This window comes from Clarias gariepinus, chromosome 2, assembly GCF_024256425.1.
Source record: "Clarias gariepinus isolate MV-2021 ecotype Netherlands chromosome 2, CGAR_prim_01v2, whole genome shotgun sequence".
NCBI classification, from domain to species: domain Eukaryota; kingdom Metazoa; phylum Chordata; class Actinopteri; order Siluriformes; family Clariidae; genus Clarias; species Clarias gariepinus.
In genome coordinates, this window is record NC_071101.1 from 5,373,582 (window position 1) to 5,384,977 (window position 11,396).

Consider the following 11,396-nt stretch of genomic DNA (forward strand, 5'->3'; position numbering starts at 1 on the left):
TTTGTTTTCTTTTAAGTAGTTTTTAGTTGGATTTAAGTGCAGGATCCACCTAAAAGATTGTTTTATAACATGACAATGCAGCAAATAAAAGAGCATGCATTGACCAGTTTGTCCTTCTCATCGTTACACCAGCATACTGTAAATTGACGGGCTGTTACGCTGCCGCGAGCAACATTACAAACATCGATGCAGCGAATTTCTTTGAGCAAATTAATATTAATTTCAATGAATGAAAAGGAGGAAGAAAAAAAGGTGGAGCTGAAAGTTACATGAAAATAAGAAAAAGCTTTAGGGGTAAATGCTGTGAAATGCTTCAAATGAACAGATTCTGCATTTGGTGTGAAGGAAAGTTACAGTTTTGCTTTGATGGCTCTAACATTACGGTCAGGGACAGCGAGGCTGGATCCAGCAGTCTACCGCCTCCCACATCATAAAACATTAAAGTAGAGGTTTATTTTTAAAACCACATACTAGTACAAACATATAACACAAACAAAAACGTAACTAAAAAGTATCACTGAACATATATTGGGTCATATTTGTAAAACAAAGAAACAAAGAAAAGAACAATAAGTTTATTATTTAAAGTTATTCAGATCAGTGTAAAGTTAGTATGATTTTAAAAGTGCTATAACTCCACCTGGCACAGTTTTATCCCAGTGGAACAATCTGACTGCATGTGCAGTGCCATGGAAAAGTATTTGCCCCTTTCTAATTTTTCTTCTTTGCATAATTGTCACACTTGTATGGGTGGAATTTCACCTAAACACTTCATAAGGAAAAGACAAATTGGCCTTTTTATTTGAGAGATATCATGAACATTTCGCAGGGGGTATAATCGTGATGCATTGTAAGATATATCACTCAGTGTAAGCTGCAAGTGCAGCAGGGTTAGTGATGATAAACCAGTGTTTGCTAATGATGACCAACAGGGTCTCAATCCCCTGATCTACCAGAGCCAAGTAAAGCTGCTTTGCGGCAATGAAAATTGCTAAAAGCGCTATACAAATAAAATTGAATTGAATTGAAGTGGAAAGAATCACAATCAAACTGAACAGGTAAGCTGGAACAAAATCAGTTAGCAGCATTAACTCGTGCTAACAACCTTCCCCAACAGGGTGAACACACAGAAACCCCTCCCGCAAGGCATGATGGTCGTCAAATGAACTTTGGAGTTCTTTTGTGGGGGAGGGAGGAAACATAGCTCTTTCTGCTTATCGGGCTCGAATACTGGATAGCCCCAGAATCGCGGAGCGCCAGCTTCTCGCTCGCTGCCTCTTTAAGGTCACCCGCACCGAACCTGAAGTGGAGCGACTCTCTTAGCTTTGACCAGTCCTTCCGCTCACCGGCCCTGTGGTCTTCCAGCAACCACAGCGCTCGCCTTCTAGCAAGAGTGCTATTCTGACCGCGGTTGTCAGAGGGGCATGATGGTTGTCAGCCACCGCCCCGCCTACACTACAATATATTCAGTAAATTTGTGAAGTCTGATTTGATTGGTACCATATAACATTTTATTTTTATTTATTCTATATTTTGCTGGCGTATTACATTTTAGGCAGAGACGTCTGTTGTTAAAGATCTCCCCCCATACTCTCCATTCTTTAATCCAATTGAAGAGTTCTTCTCTGCCTGGCGCTGGAAGGTCTATGACTGTCATCCCTATCAACGCATAGCTTTTTTAGGCAGGCAGTGAAGGAGGCATGTGGGGATATGTGTAGGCATGTGTAGGCATGTGTAGGCCATTCCAGAAGATATTTTCCCCAGTGCCTTGGACTAGAGGACATTGCATGTAATGTAGACGGACCCAGAGAGATGACACAATGTAGACTGATGTCTTTTTTTTCCTCAGTGAAATTACTATTTTGTTTTGACTTGAAAAAAAAAACACTTGTGTTTGTTTTGATGTGTGTAAATAAACACCAGTACTTAAAGTTTGGATGTTTACAGAACTATGACAAAAGTATGACCTCAAAGTGACATAGCCTACCTTGTGCACAGAGAAAGTAAAAGCCAGATGTGTTCCCTTTTAAAGGCTACACTTGATGCTGCGTGAAAACGCTATGGGAACATCTCTCCATGTTGCCGGTTGTAAAGCATGTTTGTATCAAACATGCCAAATTTTGGCTTATATAACCTCGGTCAGGTGACGGCATCTGATGAGACGCACCTGCAGGTTATAAATAGGAGTAAACCGGAAACATTCGTCAGATCTTTTTGTCTTCATGACAGCCTAGTTGTGTTTGCGTGACTGTGTGTAAACCAGCAAAAATAAGAAAGTGTAAGTGTAAATAGGAACTCACCGATATCACCATATTGGAGGGCGATCTCTACACTTACAGTTTCGATTAAAGTGCTTTGCGCGTGGCTCGCATTTCTTAAGAGAAGCTTCGAGCCGAGGCGCATTCCTGGGGCTTACACGTGAATCTGGCAGGTGTGCGGGAGACAGATTCCCCTACTTTCTCTCACACCCTCGCCGGATCGGGAAATTCCTCTGTCCGCTCTCAAGTGTGCCCTGGCGCTTCTTGTGAATGGGCAAGGATGGACATCCTCTCTTGCTTCCGCGGAGATGGAAATAGCCTCCAATAACTTGACATTAGACGGCAGATTCTGTCGGGTCCCCTCAACGACGCTCTCTCCCCTTATCTTCATGATAAGTTAACCATTTAATGGAGTAAGCTGTATTCATCCTGTGTTTTCGTGCCATCGACTTATTTATTTATTTAAATATAGTTGATGTGGAAGCGTGGGGTTATATGATGACGCTCAGATAGAAGAGACGCTTCCAGGCTATCTGTCTCCTGGGACATCATTCTCCCTGAAAAGCTAACACTTCCTTTCAAGCTGTGTAGACTTTCATCTTCCCTGGAGGGAAAAGCTTTTCAGGCAGCAGGTCAGGTCGGTGCTCCATTGCACACCATGGCGGATTTGCAGGCCTTCCAGGCTGACCTGCTGAGAGACTTAAGCACTGGCGGAGCTCTTGAAGATAGGGTGTTCTGGAATTACGCCGGCCACAGACTTGTCTCTTCGTGCAACAAAGCAGACGGCTCGTGCTATCGGCCGTTTTATGGCTGCGATGGTTTTCGTGAAGAGATACTTGTGGCTGAATCTCATGGGCATCAAGGATAAGGATCGTGCATTCCTTCTTGATGCCCCCATCTCGCCTTCCGGCCTGTTTGGCGATGTCGTTAACTCGGTTGCGACTAGGTTCGTGAAGTGACGTTATATGAACAAAAAAAAAACCCCACCGTGCTCAAGAGTCGGGACTGTTGGCCACACAGGCTTAACCGGGTCTGACTCTTGCGAGGCATGAAACACACAAGGAGAGTGTTTTTGAGCTGGGCATCTTCTTGTAAAGATTGGGGTGCGGCGCGCCGCGCTTCGCAATCTGCCTCGAAGAGGTCGGACTGGCATACTGTCTTCTTCACAAAGAAATCCTGAGGCTCATGTGCCCAGGACCATAGGGGTGGCCCCCCCAATGGGGAGAGGCACGTAGAATTCCTTTCGAGAATGAAGTGTTCCCCCTGGCACCCCCAGGATGTCAGTGTTAATGCTTCGCCACCACTGGTGATTCGGGCAACAGCGGTCTCCAATAAAGTGTTAGTTCTTTGTTTTTTTCCTGCCATGTTTCAGGATGCCGAACATCTAACATCCCTACCGTTTATCCAAGCCGCCAAACTTTTGCCCCTTTCAGAGAACCTGACAGTGTGAAAGCTACTGCCAAGTATATCTCCTTGGGTACTAAGCACTGTAGAGAGAAGCTACAGGATTCAGTTCTCACATCACCCTCCGCGTTTCAACGGCATGGTCTCCACTTCCGTGAAACCGGAAAGGGCGCATCTGCTGACAGAAGTTGCTGGGAAAAGGGGCCATAGAACATGTTTCCCTACCAGACAGAGAGTCAGGCTACTACAGTCGGTATTTCTTGGTTCCCAAGAGGAACGGGGGGCTGCGTCCAATTTTTAGATTTTCGCGGGCTGAACCGCTATCTAAAAATAAATAAATACAGCTTTAAAATGTTGACTGTCAAACTGATTGTTCTCAAATCCTACCAAGCGATTGATTTGTGACAATCGATCTAAAGAATGCATACTTTGATATAGAAATATAGCCACAACACAGGAGGTTCCTGAGGTTTGCTTTCAGGGGCGAAGCTTACCAGTATCGGGTCCTTTCATTTGGTCTAGCTCTCTCACCTGCACATACACAAAATGCATGGATGCAGTTCTGGCTCTTACGGCTCCAGGGCATCCGTATTTTAAATTACATAGACTGGCTGAGACCAGTCTCAGTAGCTTGCGCTTTGACATCAGGATGTCGTCCTAGCTCATCTTTGTTTCTTAGGATTAAGACACAATGCCACGAAAAGCGTGCTCTTTCCTCTTCAGAGGACAATATATTTGGGTGTCACATGGGATTCGATCGTAGGGCGGGCACAGTTGTCTCCCGCTTGTGTCGAATCCATTCTCAATACCCTCAAGAAAATCAAGCTAGACCAGAATGTGACTGTTCATCACTTTCAGAGATCTTTAGCTCTCATGGCAGCTGCATCCACGGTGATAACTTTTGGCCTTCTGCACATGAGAGCATTTCAGTTGTGGCTAAGAACCAGGGGATTTCACTCGAGGGCCAATCCCCAATAAGGGTTACACGCCAAGGGCTTCGTACCCTTTCTATATGGTTCAGACCCTGGTTTCTGACTCTGAGTCCCACTCTAAGTCCATCTTGAAATGATGGCTCTATGGCCCTAAAGCACTTTCTTCAGCAGTTGAGAGGCTACCATGTCCTCGTGCGGGTGATCAACACTACGGTAGTCTCATATATTAATCACCAGGGTGGACTGCGCTCGCGCCGCTTGAATAAGCTAGCACACCAGGTTCTGCTTTGGACACAGGACAAGTTTCTGTTTACATTCCAGGGCAAATGAATGAGGGAGCAGATGTGCTGTCCAGTCAAGCTCTGACACACGGGAAATGGAAACCTCACCCCGAAGTAGTCTGTCAATCTGGGAGAGATTTTATGTAGCAGAGGTGGACCTCTTTGCCCCCCAAAATTTGGCAACACGAAAAGATGTTCCCAAAGCGTTTTCACGCAGCATCTCAAAAATACCATTTTTACGAAGGTTTGAAGAGTTAAGCAAGGTTTATTAGCTTTAGCAAGAAAACTACAATGTTTTGCTGATTTTGTTGGGGGTTTTCTTATTTGTTTGTAGAGTTTTGCAAAAATAGCCAATAGTTACAAAAAATGTGCTTAAGTCATCGAAAAAAACTGTAAACGCATATTCACATCAACTACCACACAGAGCTTTATCAGTAATCTCCCAGAGTTATCAACTTTGATAGAGTTAACATTTATACTTTAGATAATGTAGCTCCTGTTAAAAGAAAAATTATTAGAGATAAGAAACTCGCTTCCTGGTATAATGACCACACACACACTTTAAAACAGACAGCTCGGAAATTAGAACATAAATGGCGTCAAACTAAATTGTTAGTATTTCAAATAGCATGGAAGAAGAGCATCCTGAACTATAGAAAAGCTCTTAGTGTAACTAGATCAATGTATCTTTCCACTCTTGTAGAAAATACCAAAAATAATCCTAGATTTTTATTCAACACCGTAGCCAAATTAACCAGAAATAAGACCACTGCAGAAATCTCCACAACAACATTATGCAATTGTGAGGACTTCATGAACTTTTTGAATAATAAAATTATAAATATCAGGCACAAAATTGTGGCTTTAAAACCGGACAATGTAATTAATGCAGATGTTAAACTAACCATGTCAGATCAGAACCTAGAATACTAATTTTTCTTATCTCTTTTGCAAATACATCAACCTGTATATTAGATCTTATACTAAGGCATTTACTCAAACAGATAGTGCCGGAAATAACAGAATCTCTGTTAAAAAAATTTAAATTATCCCTCAGCATTGTGTATGTTATTAGCAGATATTAAACCAATAATTAGGAAGTCTGACCTCGACCCTGGTCAGATGTCTAATTACAGGCCGATATCAAACTTTATCTCTAAGATTCTGGAAAAGATAGTAGTAGAGCATCTATGCTCATATCTACATAGAAATAGCATACATGAACTGTATCAGTCAGAATTTAGGCCTCATCACAGCAAAGAGACAGCACTCGTTTAAGTAGTAAATGCCCTCCTATTGGCCTCTGACCAGGATTGTGTCACAATGCTTGTGTTACTCGACCTCAATGCCGCTTTTGAAACCATTGCTCATAGTATTCTTCTTCACAGATCACATAACATGGTAGGAATTAAGGGAACAGCCCTCTCCTGGCTTAGATCCTTTTTGACCGATCCTTATCATTATGTAGATTTAAATGATGATTATGTTTGGCGTTCCACAGGGATTGGTTTTAGGGCCACTGCTTTTCTCCCTTTACATGCTTCCTCTGGGCAACGTAATGCTTGAGCATGGTATTAGTTTTCCTTGTTATGCTGACAACACACAGTTATATGTCGCAGCAAAACCAGGTGAAACAAAACAGCTTGCTAAAATTGAGCAATGCATAAAGGACAGATGAGATTGAATGCTAATAAACTTCCTTTTGCTTAATCCTGATAAGACAAAAGTTTTCGTCATAGGACAGCATGCAGCTAGAAGCAAGATTTTAGATCACACAGTAACTTTAGATGGCCTTTCTGTTCCATCAAGTGCAACAGTGAAAGACCTCGGTGTGATTATAGATACCAGTCTTTCATTTGAAGCTCATGGAGACAATATCACCAGGACTGCATTCTTTCACCTCAGAAATGTTGCCATGGTAAGGAATATACTGTATTGTCATTAGATGATGCAGAAAAAATAGTTCATGCTTTTATCAACTCTAAGTTGGATTATTATAAGGCCTTACTGTCTGGTTGGTTAACTAGGTGCATAAACAAGCTTCTATTAGTCCAGAATGCAGCAGTGAGAGTCCTCACTAGAACCAGAAGATACGAGCACATCACCCCTATCTTATCTTTAGTTCATTGGCTTCCTGCGCCACAGTATCTGAGTGAACTGCTAGTGTCTTACAATCCACCACGCCTACTTTGATCAAAGGATGCAGGCTGTTTGTCAGTACCACGTATTATGAAAATTACAGCAGGGGCAGAGCTTTTTCTTACAAATCCCCAAAGTTATGGAATAGTCTTCCAATTAATGTTCGAGACTCAGACACAGTCTTAGTCTAGGCTAAAAACCTATTTATTTAGCCAAGCATTTTTATAAATAGATTTGCCATAGGTAAAGGAGCAGATCTGGGGGACTCTTGGACGTAGAGTATTATGGTGAACTGGTATGTTTAAATGCTGTTTTCCCCACTCTCATTGATCACTCAAGTTCGTGGACGGTGAGGTAATCGGTTGCTTTACATCTCAGGCCAGGTCCGGGTAGTCCAGGTAGTCTCAGGGAGCCTTCATGTCTCTGTTTCCTTCTTGCTCTCTCTTTTAGTTATGCTGTCATAATTAGCCCTGCCGGAGTCCCTGCTTGCACTCTACACTAAATATACATTCACCTTATACAGTATGTGTGTCTGTGACCATACCTAACTTTTATCTTTCCTTCTCTTCTGCTCTCCCCTCTTATTTTCTCCCCCCCTTTCTCTCTCTTTCCCTGTCTCTGTCGAGCTACACGTCGTTCCTGAGCTGCCAGTGATCCAGACTCCCTCTGCCCTCTGGACTTGTCTGATTCATCCTGGTGCCCCGCTTCTGGTTGGAGATCTCGTCATATGGATTCCCTGTGTGTCTCTTTGGGATGCGTCTGGTGTCTGGGGACAGTTTCACTCTACCATAAAGACGGTTCTGGCCTCGACTGATGTTGACAGCTGTTTCTCTGAGGACTTGACATGGCCGCAGTTGCTCAATAGTTCAGGACTGGAATTTCTTACAAGTCTACCTGAGCCTCCAATAACTACCTGGACTCCATATTAACATCAATCAACATCAACTGTTATGCTGAACTGCCTGCCACCTAACACACAGTATGAATGCAGATCAATTCCTGTTTTTTTGTTTCACCCAAATGCGAATGGGTTCCCTGTTGAATCCAGTTCCTCTCAAGGTTTCTTCCTATTACCATCTCAGGGTGTTTTTCATTGCCACTGTCACCCTCAGCTTGCTCATCAGGGTCTTTCTGACCATTTTGATTTAAACACATTCACATTCCATACAAACTTAAATAGTTCTTTTGATTGTGTAAAGCTGCTTTGCGACACTGACAATCGTTAAAAGCGCTATACATATAAAATTGAATTGAATTGAATTGAATCAAAGCAAAAGGTGGCTACCTTAAAGAATTAAAAATATAAAACATATTTAGGGTATTTTAACGGGTACTCCATGTCCCAACACTAACACCACCAGCAGGTGAAGTGAATATCATTAAATATGAAATGTGTGCCCAAAAAATCTGATCCATGGAGGCTTTGAAACCGACAGCACACCACTAGAGCTATTGTGGAGTCATGCCCCGAAGGGTCAAAACTGGCCTGTTAACACAAGTAGAACTTACACAATATTGGGCTTAATGTTGTGTGTTTTAACCTTATGGCTGATTGGGAAATACATTGTAACCTCAGATTGCGGGTAACACGGTTTGCAAGTGTTCCACAAGACAAGCAAAATAAATGTTTTTTTTTTTTTCTCCCTCTCTTGCGCTGCGGAATTGTTGGTAATTGTTTCCCCTGCTTGGTCTTAAGGGGAATAACTTACTGGTATAATCATCATCCATGCTTGTGTGTACTGTAAGTCGTCTCACACAGTAGCCCCCTCAAATAAGACAGGAGGAAGGGTTACTGTGTAAGACGAAAGGAGGGTCTCATTTCTCCTCTCCTCTTGCCTCAGCTTCACACACACACACACACACACACACACACACACACACACACACACACACACAACTTGTGCATGCACAAACACTAACTCTTATCTGTATTTTTTTTTCAATAGTAAAAAGCATTTTTTTTTGCTTTACATTTTGTATTTATTATTTGTTGTATTTATTTTTCTTTAAATTTAAAGTTCTTTAAATAAATAATTTTGTTTTCATTATTTCCTATGTGGAAATTCGCTTCGCAAGCTTCCGTACAGTATATACAGTTGAGCCCAAAAGTTTGCTTTCCTTGGGAGAATTTCCAAGATGTGTACCATGTTTTCTTTCTCACTCAAGTTTCAAGAAAACATAAGTGAGAAGGAAAAACTAATTACTCTTATTTTTTATAGGACTCAAGTTCATATATAATACATAACATAATGACAAATAAAAAAAATGAGGAAATAATCCCAGTTCAAAAGTTTATGTACATACATGTAGTTCTTAATATTCTTTATTGGTCTATTTAGCATCAATGATGGCATGCAGCCTTTTGTAATAATTGTGCTTAATTCTCTCAGCTGAGAGCTGGCCGGTATAGCTGGCCATTCTTTTTGGCAAAATTTTTTGTTGTCTTGCATGAACTGCACGTCAAGTCAAGTAGTCAAGTAGGCTATTTTTGTCACTTCAACCATATACAGTTAGTACACAGTAAAACAAAACAACATTCCTCCAGGACCAAGGTCATACATGCAACATAAATTTAAAGAAACCTAATTAGCTGGCTAGCTAAGACAAAACAGATTGACAAGACATACATAAATCAACAACATAAATTAACCAAAAACTAACTAGCTAACTTAGAGACCTACAGTAATTAGTTGGCTAGCTGGTACAAGACAGATTGACATTTTACGTTAACAGGGAACTATCTAAGTTTTTTACGAAAGAGACAACATGAAGTGCAAGTGCAAATGTGCAAACAAGAGCGACAAAGTGACAATGCAACAACATGGCATTGCAAAACTCTGTGGTAATGAGGTGATGAGTTGAGATGGTGAGAGGAGAAACAGTAAACCTCAAACATTCCGTAAGTTGCAGCAAGAATGAATAGTCAGTGCAAATGATCAAGTAATTAAAAGTAAAAGAAGTAAAAGAACATTTACAGGTTGGTCCGTATAATATTCTGATAATGTATTTATTTATCAGTCCAGTCTTAATGCTGTGAGTTGTTGAATTAATCTAAGTGATATGTTAAAACATCCAAGAGCATCCCATGTGCAGCTTTTGTGCTGTAGAATGCAAATTGCCTGCCAGTATTTTCTGATTACATGCTTCATTTTTCTTGCCATCAATTTTGACTAACTTTCCCAATGCCACCAGAGCTCACACAGCTGCAAAACAGATCCATCACCCTGCTTTACAGTGGGATGGTGTAATTTTCACAGTAAGCCTTGTTGGCTCATCTGTGACTATAAACCTGAATTTCTTTTAAAAAAAAAAGGTTTGTTTTCCTTTTTATCCCGAACAATTATTCTGACAGTAGTGGGTGAAATCTTTCTTGGTCTACCTGGCATTTGTAAGTGTTAAGATATCTTTTTCTATCTTTTTTCTGCTTTTTAAGGTTCAACTATCTTGTTACGCTGGTCCATTGGTAGTACATTGGTACATTTGGGATCTATGGAAATTTGGAGGCCGGGTTAGTGGTCTTGGGCTATTTGATGGCTGATGGCCTACATATGTAGCAGGCTGTACACAGGTGGTATTCAGGTGCCTGTTTATCATGGCAAGCATTGTTGCCTATCATTGGTTTTTGCCACATTGTTTTTTGTGGGATCAGACCTTCATGGTTGAGCGTTGGGTGTACATGAACCTGTCACCAGTTTACTGGTATATAGTGGATAATCAGTGTTAATGTGTTATGTTTTGTGATATTAATTCTATGGCTGATCAGTTTGTTTAGAGATGTTTGTAAACAAATGTTAACAATCTTTTTTTTTTACTGTGAAAAAAAAATTATTTACTTTGACAGGCTGCAAAGTGACTAAAGACAATTTAAAAAAATTGGAGCAATCTCATTTCCCCTTTCGTCTGTTCCAATCATTCAGCATCACCAGTATACCGTATTAATCACAAGCCTGATTATCTGTTGTTATCTGCACTTGTTTCTCACTGGCTCATGCTTTAAGTTAGATGTGTCGAATGATTCATAGGTTAGTGTGTGGCTTAACAAACAAAAAGCAATCCTCTGAAATTGCTACTTTAACTGGACTGAAACCAAACAAAACAGTCCTTCAGGTAAGCCTGTAGAACTCTTCTTCAATACTTTATCAAAAATACAAGAAAGTCAAAATCTTTCAAAGCAAAATATGATTAAATGTAGATCTCCCCATCCCTCCATCTAAGAACCTCTAGTCCAACTTGGGGCTGTGGTGGCCACTGGTGACCATTGTATTTATTCCCATTTTTACAAACATGGTAGGACGTCCGGTCAACATTCACACATGATTTCACGCACTATGGGCAATTTGGGAACATCAATTATGCTAATCTGCATGTCTTTGGACTGCGGA